Source organism: Schistocerca serialis, chromosome 11 (genome assembly GCF_023864345.2).
Source record: "Schistocerca serialis cubense isolate TAMUIC-IGC-003099 chromosome 11, iqSchSeri2.2, whole genome shotgun sequence".
Taxonomy (NCBI): Eukaryota; Metazoa; Arthropoda; class Insecta; order Orthoptera; family Acrididae; genus Schistocerca; species Schistocerca serialis.
The window spans coordinates 65,069,178-65,082,645 of record NC_064648.1 but is presented as its reverse complement, the minus strand read 5'-3'; the positions used below and the strand labels follow the sequence as shown (position 1 = coordinate 65,082,645).

The following is a 13,468-nucleotide window of genomic DNA, read 5'->3' as shown; positions in this document are numbered from 1 at the left end:
TGCTACATTCACAATAGTTGTTGAAAATTGGGTACCCCAGCGTCAATACAGGCATGCCAACGTTGCACCAATGTCTGTTGTGGCCGCTTCAGTAACCCTAGTATCGCTGGAACAGTCCCAGAGGCAGCGAAAATTCTTGCCAGGAGATCCTCTTCACATTTGTCAGGCGTCTCGTACACAAGGCTTTTCATATAGCCCGACAACAAGAAATCAACTGGGGTGAGATCAGGTGAACGTGCCCACCACGGAATAGGAGCTCCTTGGCTTGTCCACTTTTCAGGAAATGTCTGATCCAAAGGGATGTGGGGCCTCGTCTTGTTGGAACCATATCAGTTGACGAATAGTGTTCCTTGGGATTACTTACCAAATAATCTTACACATCAAAAGGTAGTTAGTGGAGTGTAGACATAAGTGTAGACATAGATGATCGTTCTATAATAGAGGATTTTCCAGTTCTGGAAACGCATCTTTTGTTCTAAGTATCTGTTGTTATTTATTTGATACTAATTTGCAAACTATACACTGTGTATCTGCCACTACAGCATCACCCCACTCTTGGGACTGATGGCTACAAGTACAGTTACAAAAGCAACATTACAATGTGTGGGCATAATGATAGCGACACTTGTTTGTTAGCCCACAGAGGGAGAAGATGTCTACTTGTGGCAGATGCAGGTGCCAAGTAAGCACTTGCCCCCAGAGTAGCCGTTGAGCTGGGCCACGCAGTAGGTGTTGCATGCCACCGTATTCACGGTGTCGATGCTGTTGTCACAGGTCCCGCGCTTCATCCTCACTGCAGCAGCGCCGGCTGCAGGCAGAAGAGAAAACAACAATCAGTTGTATACAAAAGCCTTAGCACAGTGTCCAGTCTGCTCTTGTATGGCAGCACACTGCAATAATAGTGGACCAGGGAAGGTTCAAAACAGAAAAATCTAATCTTAAGGTCACTTTCGGTGTCAGAATACAACTGATGCAACTGGGCTGAGACAATTAGGCTTGATATCTTCGATGTCAGAGGGACTTTCCAGCTCTACCCCCTACCCATGTGGAATCCCCACATCTTGGGGCTTGTTTGTGGTATGAGATATAGCCTGATACCCCAACTGTGCCTCTCACTCAATTACAATGGGTTCAGGCATAGATACTGAAATAAGACAATGTCTCTCTCACTTCACTGATTTAGGCCAATGGGAAGGATTAATAAGGTGGGAAACCTTTCCCCCATTTCCCTCTTGGTCACTAGGAATCAAGTTTTCCCCTGTCCACTCCTTATTTTATTACAAGTGCATTAGCATGAGCCTCATCATTCGAGGTCTGTGCATTGATGTGAAAGGATCATAATGAAGTACTAGGTGGAGACCAGCCACTACCACCAAGCAGAATAAAAAGAATAAGAAGACAGGTAAGTATGGTTAACCTCTTCCACTAACAATTAATTATTATTTACAATTTTGGGATGATTTTTCGAAATTTTACCTAATTTTCAAATACCTGCATTTCCATATATGTAAATATTATGATGGTTACCAATTACCACAGCACATTATTTAATAAATTATGCCGTTATCCTATGTTAAACAATTTCTGCAATGTGTTGTTAACAACAAATATATTTATACTAAGATTTTAATTGTGAAACAAATACCACAACAAAATGTTTTGCTAAATAACACATCTACATCATCCCTACATTGCTAGTATATGTTACATCATAGTGTATGTTTCAAAATGGGTGCATTGTCCTGTTGACAGAAATACTATAATACAGTGTTGTCATCACATTTCTGTAAGCACTTTTTGTATAAGTCATTTAGCTACATTCCCCTAAGTTATCTGAACATTGTATATACCAGGAGACACTCCAGTTTCCCATTGTTTATTTCTACAGGGGAGAAATGAATCATTGCTTGTGAAGGTTGGACAGACTTTGCAGTAGTGAAATAAAGTTTCAGTTTATACCGGCGTTTCTGTTGAGGTGTCGAGATCATAGTACTGTTCCAACATTTCGCAAAATCGTGCATCACAGTAACCGCTCTTCCACCAGTCACATCAAGCAACAAATTGGCTTACCTCCTATTTGTGAAAGAATACATTACACTCATCGACAGCTAGATTTTGTTTCCAAGGAATTGTTTTGGCTGCATTTAATGATTGCTTTAAAAATTTCGTCTTTTTCTTGGGACAATACTTCATGGTCGCAGTCTGGCTACCAGCGTCATTCTGTAACTGGCTGGCATGTGGCAAAATTTGAAAGTTTCCATTGCTTGGATACTGTATCTCAGCATTCTATGATCAATCACACAGAGAGAGCTCTTGACAATGCAGCTTTATCTTTGCTACAGAAAGGTTTAAATTCTGCAGCAACTCCCAAGCGTTTGCCAGTCGTTGATTTTATTAGTTCTATCGAACACTCCATTCCTAAACTACTTCTACATCTACATCTACATTGGCACTCCGCAAGCCACCCAACGGTGTGTGGCGGAGGGCACTTTACGTGCCACTGTCATTACCTCCCTTTCCTGTTCCAATCGCGTATGGTTCGCGGGAAGAACGACTGTCTGAAAGCCTCCGTGCGCGCTCTAATCTCTCTAATTTTACACTCGTGATCTCCTCGGGAGGTATAAGTAGGGGGAAGCAATATATTCGATACCTCATCCAGAAACGCACCCTCTCGAAACCTGGCGAGCAATCTACACCGCGATGCAGAGCGCCTCTCTTGCAGAGTCTGCCACTTGAGTTTATTAAACATCTCCGTAACGCTATCACGGTTACCAAATAACCCTGTGACGAAACGCGCCGCTCTTCTTTGGATCTTCTCTATCTCCTCCGTCAGACCGATCTGGTACGGATCCCACACTAACGAGCAATACTCAAGTATAGGTCGAACGAGTGTTTTGTAAGCCACCTCCTTTGTTGATGGACTGCATTTTCTAAGCACTCTCCCAATGAATCTCAACCTGGTAACCGCCTTACCAACAATTAATTTTATATGATCATTCCACTTCAAGTCGTTCCGCACGCATACTCCTAGATATTTTACAGAAGTAACTGCTACCAGTGTTTGTTCCGCTATCATATAATCATACAATAAAGGATCCTTCTTTCTATGTATTCGCAATACATTACATTTGTCTATGTTAAGGGTCAGTTGCCACTCCCTGCACCAAGTGCCTGTCCGCTGCAGATCTTCCTGCATTTCGCTACAATTTTCTAATGCTGCAACTTCTCTGTATACTACAGCATCATCCGCGAAAAGCCGCATGGAACTTCCGACACTATCTACTAAGTCATTTATATATATTGTGAAAAGCAATGGTCCCATAACACTCCCCTGTGGCACGCCAGAGGTTACTTTAACGTCTGTAGACGTCTCTCCATTGATAACAACATGCTGTGTTCTGTTTGCTAAAAACTCTTCAATCCAGCCACACAGCTGGTCTGATATTCCGTAGGCTCTTACTTTGTTTATCAGGCGACAGTGCGGAACTGTATCGAACGCCTTCCGGAAGTCAAGAAAAATAGCATCTACCTGGGAGCCTGTATCTAATATTTTCTGGGTCTCATGAACAAATAAGGCGAGTTGGGTCTCACACGATCGCTGTTTCCGGAATCCATGTTGATTCCTACATAGTAGATTCTGGGTTTCCAGAAATGACATGATACGCGAGCAAAAAACATGTTCTAAAATTCTACAAGAGATCGACGTAAGACATATAGGTCTATAGTTTTGCGCATGTGCTCGACGACCCTTCTTGAAGCCTGGGACTATCTGTGCTCTTTTCCAGTCATTTGGAACTCTCCGTTCCTCTAGAGACTTGCGGTACACGGCTGTTAGAAGGGGGGCAAGTTCTTTCGCGTACTCTGTGTAGAATCGAATTGGTATCCCGTCAGGTCCAGTGGACTTTCCTCTATTGAGTGATTCCAGTTGCTTTTCTATTCCTTGGACACTTATTTCGATGTCAGCCATTTTTTCGTTTGTGCGAGGATTTAGAGAAGGAACTGCAGTGCGGTCTTCCTCTGTGAAACAGCTTTGGAAAAAGGTGTTTAGTATTTCAGCTTTACGCGTGTCATCCTCTGTTTCAATGCCATCATCATCCCGTAGTGTCTGGATATGCTGTTTCGAGCCACTTACTGATTTAACGTAAGACCAGAACTTCCTAGGATTTTCTGTCAAGTCGGTACATAGAATTTTACTTTCGAATTCAATGAGCGCTTCACGCATAGCCCTCCTTACGCTAACTTTGACATCGTTTAGCTTCTGTTTGTCTGAGAGGTTTTGGCTGCGTTTAAACTTGGAGTGGAGCTCTCTTTGCTTTCGCAGTAGTTTCCTAACATTGTTGTTGTACCACGGTGGGTTTTTCCCGTCCCTCACAGTTTTACTCGGCACGTACCCGTCTAAAACGCATTTTACGATTGCCTTGAACTTTTTCCATAAACACTCAACATTGTCAGTGTCGGAACAGAAATTTTCGTTTTGATCTGTTAGGTAGTCTGAAATCTGCCTTCTATTACTCTTGCTAAACAGATAAACCTTCCTCCCTTTTTTTATATTCCTATTAACTTCCATGTTCAGGGATGCTGCAACGGCCTTATGATCACTGATTCCCTGTTCTGTACATACAGAGTCGAAAAGTTCGGGTCTGTTTGTTATCAGTAGGTCCAAGATGTTATCTCCACGAGTCGGTTCTCTGTTTAATTGCTCGAGGTAATTTTCGGATAGTGCACTCAGTATAATGTCACTCGATGCTCTGTCCCTACCACCCGTCCTAAACATCTGAGTGTCCCAGTCTATATCTGGTAAATTGAAATCTCCACCTAAGACTATAACATGCTGAGAAAATTTATGTGAAATGTATTCCAAATTTTCTCTCAGTTGTTCTGCCACTAATGCTGCTGAGTCGGGAGGTCGGTAAAAGGAGCCAATTATTAACCTAGTTCGGTTGTTTAGTGTAACCTCCACCCATAATAATTCACAGGAACTATCCACTTCTACTTCACTACAGGATAAACTACTACTAACAGCGACGAACACTCCACCACCGGTTGCATGCAATCTATCCTTTCGAAACACCGTCTGTACCTTTGTAAAAATTTCGGCAGAATTTATCTCTGGCTTCAGCCAGCTTTCTGTACCTATAACGATTTCAGCTTCGGTGCTTTCTATCAGCGCTTGAAGTTTCGGTACTTTACCAACGCAGCTTCGACAGTTGACAATTACAATACCGATTGCTGCTTGGTCCCCGCATGTCCTGACTTTGCCCCGCACCCGTTGAGGCTGATGCCCTTTCTGTACTTGCCCAAGGCCATCTAACCTAAAAAACCGCCCAGCCCACGCCACACAACCCCTGCTACCCGTGTAGCCGCTTGTTGCGTGTAGTGGACTCCTGATCTATCCAGCGGAACCCGAAACCCCACCACCCTATGGCGCAAGTCGAGGAATCTGCAGCCCACACGGTCGCAGAACCGTCTCAGCCTCTGATTCAGATCCTCAACTCGGCTCTGTACCAAAGGTCCGCAGTCAGTCCTGTCGACGATGCTGCAGATGGTGAGCTCTGCTTTCATCCCGCTAGCGAGACTGGCAGTCTTCACCAAATCAGATAGCCGCTTCCTGATGCTTGAGAGCAGGAAGTCTGTCATGTATTGACTGGCGTATGTCCACCCAAGAGAAACTTAACAGCAACTCAGAGGGGTGGTTCAAATGGTTTAAACGGCTCTGAGCACTATGGGACTTAACTTCTAAGATCATCAGTCCCCTAGAGCTTAGAACTAATTAAACCTAACTAACCTAAGGACATCACACACATCCGTGCCCGAGGCAGGGTTCGAACCTGGGACCGTAACGGTCGTGCGGTTCCAGACTGTACTGAGAGGGCTGCTTTACGTTCATTTAGAGTTTGTCCAAGTATTGTTATTTTATCCACAAGCAAATGCAATGCTACAACTGTTTTGGATAAGCAGGCTTACGTTCAGAAAATGTATTGTTTACTATCTAATACAGTCACCCTATGAAGTGTTGAGTGAAAGACTAACAGCCTCCTGAAGAAAAGTTCATTGTAGCAATAGAGTATCAAGAACCTTAATTGTTACTGTGCTGTCGCTGATAGATTATATCGTCTTCTGAAGATAAACAAGGAAGGAGTTCATCTTCGCACGATTGTAACATTGTTGCTCTGACATACGGTGTGGCAAATACCTAACTACTCAGTTGAGCCCACTAGTAGGGCTGTGTGAGCATCATATAGGTGAATTTCTTATGTCAGTTAGAGAGAATGCGTTTGAATGATTCTAATATATCACTTATCTTTGAATGGTTTCCCTCATCATCCACGTCTGTCTGATTGATTATAGTTGACTGAGATTAGGTTTGGTGTTGGATTAATGAACCTATTTCGATGTGCATTGACTTCTATTTACTTTTTATTCGATGACCAGTACTATGATCAGATAGATGAAGTTGTGATTGGGAAGCCTGTTGTCACCTATTATTGCTAATTTATGTATGAAATACCCAGCACATTCAACATAGGCATGACAACTAACAAGCTGTCTCTCCACTTAAACAGCCACCAACAACTTGTGGCCAAGAAACAGCTGGACCAGCCATTTACTGAGCGCACTGCCCAACACAATGCTCTTCACTTAAGTCACTGCTTCACAGCCTGTGCCATCTGGACCCTTCCTTCGAAAAGCAGCTTTTTATTCCTGTAGCCCTCCTGGTCTTAACCTTTGTTAGTCATTGTCCTGGACCCACCTATCCCCTTCCTTGTTCTCACTCCAGCACTACAATCTCTGTTCCACCAATGCATCCACAGTCTTCTCTATTTTTCCACTGCCTCCCTCCTGTTGTTTAACTTCCCAACTGCATCTAGCTGCTCCACCCTCACTCCATCTCGTTCCTGTATGCTCCCACAAGCAGCACTTCACAGTCTCCCACCTCTACGCTGCTGCCCCTTCCCCTCCCCATCCCAGCCACCTCCTCCTTACCCCCACCACCAAGACTGTTTCTCCCATCATGTGCTGCTGCTCACTGTCTGGCCTCAGCAGCCAGAGACTGTGGTCATGTGCATGTGAGTTGCATTTGCATGTGTGTGTGTGTTTTGTATTCTTCTAATGAAGACCATTTTGGCTAAAAGCTTACTTGTTTGACAGTCTTTTTGTTGTGCTTATCTGAGACCCAACATCTCCACTTTAATGTGAATAGCAATCTATCGTTTTCATAATACTGTCATTATTCCATCCTGGATTTTCCATTGTTAGATTTAGGGTACAGCAGGATACTCGTATATCATCCCCCATTTGCCGCAGTAACCTTGAAGTAATGTTTTTAATAGAGGTCTAGTTCGCTCTGTGTTACATATCACCAAATTTTGGTAAGGTGAATAACGAGACGGAACCTTAGGTACAATATAACTGTCCTCTTTAAGAATAAGTAAATGTTTCATAATGTTTTCGACAGAAAATACTTACAAAGTATCCTCGTCCCTTCAGAACAATTTTAAAATTGTTATGTAATAATTTCAGAAATAGAGCTGCTGATGACAATAAGATAGCTGTATTTGAAAATCAAGAACTCGTAATTTTCTATGCCTCTCGAAAACAATAGTTTTTAATGATCATGTCTTGGATTCTCTATTGACAAATATAGTCTACAATAGGCATGTTGGTACCCTTTTTTTTAAATATGATATTGCTGTGTGTGGTACTACCTCCCACCATTAACAAATGTTCCATTAAAAAAACTGCTCCATATACAATGCATCATGATTCTTGAAAAGTAAATTGGTCACAGATAATAACCAGTGTTCCAGCAGAGCAATGGAATCAGATTAATAACAAAGACTTAACCAAGAGGTAGTTAAAATTACGCCAGTCAGTCCCTTTTTTTAGCAGGGCAATGCAGTGTAGGGTACAGCAGCATACTCATATATCACTCCCATTTGCTGCACTAACCTTGAAGTAATGATCTTAATACCGATCTAGTTGGGTCTGTGTGATATGTCACCACATTTAGTTATGCCTCCTGCCATTAGCAAAAATGTCCCATTAAAAACTATGGACTTCTATGGCATAAGCACATACAAAATACAACACTTAATTTTACTACATATCATGATTATGTTAATTATCTACTCGGGTCATAGGTATACATAATTAAAACTATAGACATACACAGTACAGTTTATAATGCTTTCTTCGTCCTGATTCTATGGAATGTGTTGTTTTATATATAAGACGAAATACACTCCTGGAAATGGAAAAAAGAACACATTGACACCGGTGTGTCAGACCCACCATACTTGCTCCGGACACTGCGAGAGGGCTGTACAAGCAATGATCACACGCACGGCACAGCAGACACACCAGGAACCGCGGTGTTGGCCGTCGAATGGCGCTAGCTGCGCAGCATTTGTGCACCGCCGCCGTCAGTGTCAGCCAGTTTGCCGTGGCATACGGAGCTCCATCGCAGTCTTTAACACTGGTAGCATGCCGCGACAGCGTGGACGTGAACCGTATGTGCAGTTGACGGACTTTGAGCGAGGGCGTATAGTGGGCATGCGGGAGGCCGGGTGGACGTACCGCCGAATTGCTCATCACGTGGGGCGTGAGGTCTCCACAGTACATCGATGTTGTCGCCAGTGGTCGGCGGAAGGTGCACGTGCCCGTCGACCTGGGACCGGACCGCAGCGACGCACGGATGCATGCCAAGACCGTAGGATCCTACGCAGTTCCGTAGGGGACCGCACCGCCACTTCCCAGCAAATTAGGGACACTGTTGCTCCTGGGGTATCGGCGAGGATCATTCGCAACCGTCTCCATGAAGCTGGGCTACGGTCCCGCACACCGTTAGGCCGTCTTCCGCTCACGCCCCAACATCGTGCAGCCCGCCTCCAGTGGTGTCGCGACAGGCGTGAATGGAGGGACGAATGGAGACGTGTCGTCTTCAGCGATGAGAGTCGCTTCTGCCTTGGTGCCAATGATGGTCGTATGTGTGTTTGGCGCCGTGCAGGTGAGCGCCACAATCAGGACTGCATACGACCGAGGCACACAAGGCCAACACCCGGCATCATGGTGTGGGGAGCGATCTCCTACACTGGCCGTACACCACTGGTGATCGTCGAGGGTACACTGAATAGTGCACGGTACATCCAAACCGTCATCGAACCCATCGTTCTACCATTCCTAGACCGGCAAGGGAACTTGCTGTTCCAACAGGACAATGCACGTCCGCATGTATCCCGTGCCACCCAACGTGCTCTAGAAGGTGTAAGTCAACTACCCTGGCCAGCAAGATCTCCGGATCTGTCCCCCATTGAGCATGTTTGGGACTGGATGAAGCGTCGTCTCACGCGGTCTGCACGTCCAGCACGAACGCTGGTCCAACTGAGGCGCCAGGTGGAAATGGCATGGCAAGCCGTTCCACAGGACTACATCCAGCATCTCTACGATCGTCTCCATGGGAGAATAGCAGCCTGCATTGCTGCGAAAGGTGGATATACACTGTACTAGTGCCGACATTGTGCATGCTCTGTTGCCTGTGTCTATGTGCCTGTGGTTCTGTCAGTGTGATCATGTGATGTATCTGACCCCAGGAATGTGTCAATAAAGTTTCCCCTTCCTGGGACAATGAATTCACGGTGTTCTTATTTCAATTTCCAGGAGTGTAGAAGAGGATAACGAAGATGAAATGGGAGATATGATACTGCGTGATGAGTTTGACAGAGCACTGAAAGACCTGAGTCGAAACAAGGCCCCGGGAGCAGACAACATTCCATTAGAACTACTGACAGCCTTGGGAGAGCCAGACCTGACAAAACTCTACCATCTGGTGAGCAAAATGTATGAGACAGTCGAAATACCCTCAGACTTCAAGAAGAATATAATAATTCCAATCCCAAAGAAAGCAGGCGTTGACAGACGTGAAAATTACCGAGCTATCAGATTAATAAGTCACGGATACAAAATACTAACGCGAATTCTTTACATAAGAATGGAAACACTGGTAGAAGCCGACCTTGGGGAAGATCAGTTTGGATTCCGTAGAAATATGGGAACACGTGAGGCAATACTAACCCTACAACTTATTTTAGAAGCTAGATTAAGAAAAGGCAAACCTACGTTTCTATCATTTGTAGACTTAGAGAAACCTTTTGACAATGTTGACTGGAATACTTTCTTTCAAATTGTGAAGGTGGCAGGAGTAAAATACAGGGATCGAAGGGCTATTTACAATTTGTACAGAAACCAGATGGCAGTTATAAGAGTCGAGGGACATGAAAGGGAAGCAGTGGTTGGGAAGGGAGTGAGACAGGGTTGTAGCCTCTCCCCGATGTTGTTCAATCGGTATATTGAGCAAGCAGTAAAGGAAACAAAAGAAAAATTCGGAGTAGGTATTAAAATCCATGGAGAAGAAATAAAAACTTTAAGATTCGCTGATGACATTGTAATTCTGTCAGAGACAGCAAAGGACTTGGGAGAGCAGTTGAACGGAATGGACAGTGTCTTAAAAGGAGGATATAAGATGAACATCAACAAAAGCAAACCGAGGATAATGGAATGTAGTCGAATTAAGTCAGGTGATGCTGAGGGAATTAGATTAGGAAATGAGACACTTAAAGTGGTAAAGGAGTTTTGCTATTTGGGGAGCAAAATAACTGATGATGGTCGAAGTAGAGAGGATATAAAATGTAGGCTGGCAATGGCAAGGAAAGCGTTTCTGAAGAAGAGAAATTTGTTAACATCCAGTATTGATTTAAGTGTCAGGAAGTCATTTCTGAAAATATTCGTATGGAGTGTAGCCATGTATGGAAGTGAAACATGGACGATAAATAGTTTGGAGAAGAAGAGAATAGAAGCTTTCGAAATGTGGTGCTACAGAAGAATGCTGAAGATTAGATGGGTAGATCACATAACTAATGAGGAAGTATTGAATAGGATTGGGGAGAAGAGAAGTTTGTGGCACAACTTGACCAGAAGAAGGGATCGGTTGGTAGGGCATGTTCTGAGGCATCAAGGGATCACCAATTTAGTATTGGAGGGCAGCGTGGAGGGTAAAAATCGTAGAGGGAGACCAAGAGATGAATACACTAAGCAGATTCAGAATGATGTAGGCTGCAGTAGGTACTGGGAGATGAAGAAGCTTGCACAGGATAGAGTAGTATGGAGAGCTGCATCAAACCAGTCTCAGGTCTGAAGACCACAACAGCAACATATTTAAGACAGCCATCAAGAAGTCGTAATTTGCTGTGCATCTTGAGGACAGTAGTTTTTAATGATCAGCATACTGGAGGAGGTAGAATTATAGCTCTACATGGCAATGATCAAATAAACCTTTAATTGTAATTATATTGTGCTTAGTACAATATCTACATGATATCAGATATCGATCCCAAACAAAAACAGATCGAGCTCCTCCCTTATACAATGTCTTGGAGTCTCTGTTAACAAATATAGTCTACAATAGACATGTTGGTACCCTTTTTTTAAAATATGGTATTGCTGCGTGTGGTTCTACCACCCACCATTAACAAATGTTCCATTAAATAAACTGCTCCATATACACTGCATCATGATTCTGAAAAGTAAATTGGTCACAGATAATAACCAGTGTTCCAGCAGAGCAATGGAATCAGATTAATAACAAAGACTTGACCAAGAGGTAGTTTAAATTACGCCAGTCAGTCCTATTTTTTAGAAAGGTAATGCTGTGTAGCGCAGAGCAGCATACTCATATATTACTCCCATTTACTGCACTAACCTTAAAGTAATGTTTTTAATACTGATCTAGTCGGCTGTGTGTGATATGTCACCGCATTTTGTTGTGCCTCCTGCCATTACCAAAAATGTTCCATTAAAAACTATAGACTTCTATGGCATAAAACACATACAAAATACAACACTAATGTTTACAACATATCATGTTTATGTTAATTATCTCCTCTGGGTAATAGGTATACATAATTAAGACTATAGGCATACACAGCACGGTTTATAATGCATTCTTGGTCCTGATTGTATGGAATGTATTGTTTTATACACAAGACAGCCATCAACTCCTATGTATCTACGTTGATTCTCCTTGTTCTATGGATAAGACTTTCTACTGACTCGTTCAGTCTCTGCAATACACCACTTAGGTGCTCATGAAACAATCGTGGGCTATTCTGCCTCGTTTTGCTCTGCATGAGAGCGTACTTTGTTGCTCCAATGCGGATTTGCTCGTTAACCCTTTGTGATACCAAACAAAAAGCACTAGATCCCCACATGCCAAAGATAACTTAGTCATATGCAGTAATTGCTTTACCCAAGTGTAACAAAATATCGTAAACAAGTTACACCCAAGAGTTCATGAATCGTGGTATTGTGTAGACAGAATCCAAAATGTGTTTCTCCAACTTTTTAATAATATGGCGTCTAAGGATAACTTATTTATCGTCAATATGAAGCTGTTACAGTATTCCATTAGGACGCTCTTTTAATAGCGACTAGTTTCTCTTTGCAACAAGAGTGCATTAGTTTATTTAAAAAGATAATAATAATAGATAACAGTAAATGTGAAGCATTGAACTATGGGACACGTACAGGCACTAGGTGGCTGTTACAGATAGCATTACTGCCATGACATGGCACCTCCAGCATTCTAACTTGCTGCACAGCACTATGATTAAGTGCTGTTATATAGCTGTTTCAGAGTAACTGCAAATGAGTATCTATAATGCAATGTGAACCACCCATAAAACCGACTTATCTTGTACATTCCTCATGTCTGAGGTATCATGTAAAAGGTCAAAGTTCTTTGTAAGTCATAGAAAGTCATCAGGTAAAACCGAAATCATATGTGGCGTTCCACAATGAAGTGTTAAAGGCTCTTTGCTGTTTCTAACTTACTTAAAACATTTAGGAGACAATCTGAGCATCCACCTTTGATTGCGAACAGATGAAGCTGTCATTTAACATCTAGTAAAATCATCAGAATATCAAAACCAGTTGCAAAATGATTTAGACAAGACATTTATAATGTGCGAAAAGTGCCAATTGACCTTAGATAAAGAAAGTGTGAAGTCATCTACATGAGTACTGCAAGGAATCCGTTAAATTTCAGTTTCATTGTTAATCACGCGAGGCTGAAACCCATTAATTCAACTACATACCTAGAAAAGACAATTTCAAACAATTTAAAGGGCAGCTCGGTTTGTGTTATCGCGAAATAGGGGACTCTCATGAATATAGTACGTGAGCTGGAGTGGAAATCGTTAAAACAAAGGCATTTTTCTTTGCGGCAATATCTTTTCACGAAATTCCGATCACCAACTCTCTCCTGTGAATACTATAGTATTTTGTTGAAATCCACCTACATGAGGAAAAACGATCATTGTAATAAAATGACAGAAAGCAGAGTTCACACAGATCAAATCGTTCGTTTTTCCCGAATGCTTTTCGAGAGTGAAATGCTACAGAACTAGAGTGTAAG

The 13,468-nt window shown here is 42.8% G+C and overlaps 1 long non-coding RNA gene across 1 annotated transcript in view; it reads right to left on the bottom strand.

The window, feature by feature from the left end:
- Positions 1-468: 468 nt before the first annotated feature.
- Positions 469-13,468, bottom strand: part of LOC126427265 (uncharacterized) — an 82,941-nt gene continuing 69,941 nt past the window's right edge. Inside the window, exon 2 of the long non-coding RNA XR_007576615.1 lies at positions 469-808. This is a non-coding gene — a long non-coding RNA (uncharacterized LOC126427265). The remainder of the gene's footprint in view (positions 809-13,468) is intronic.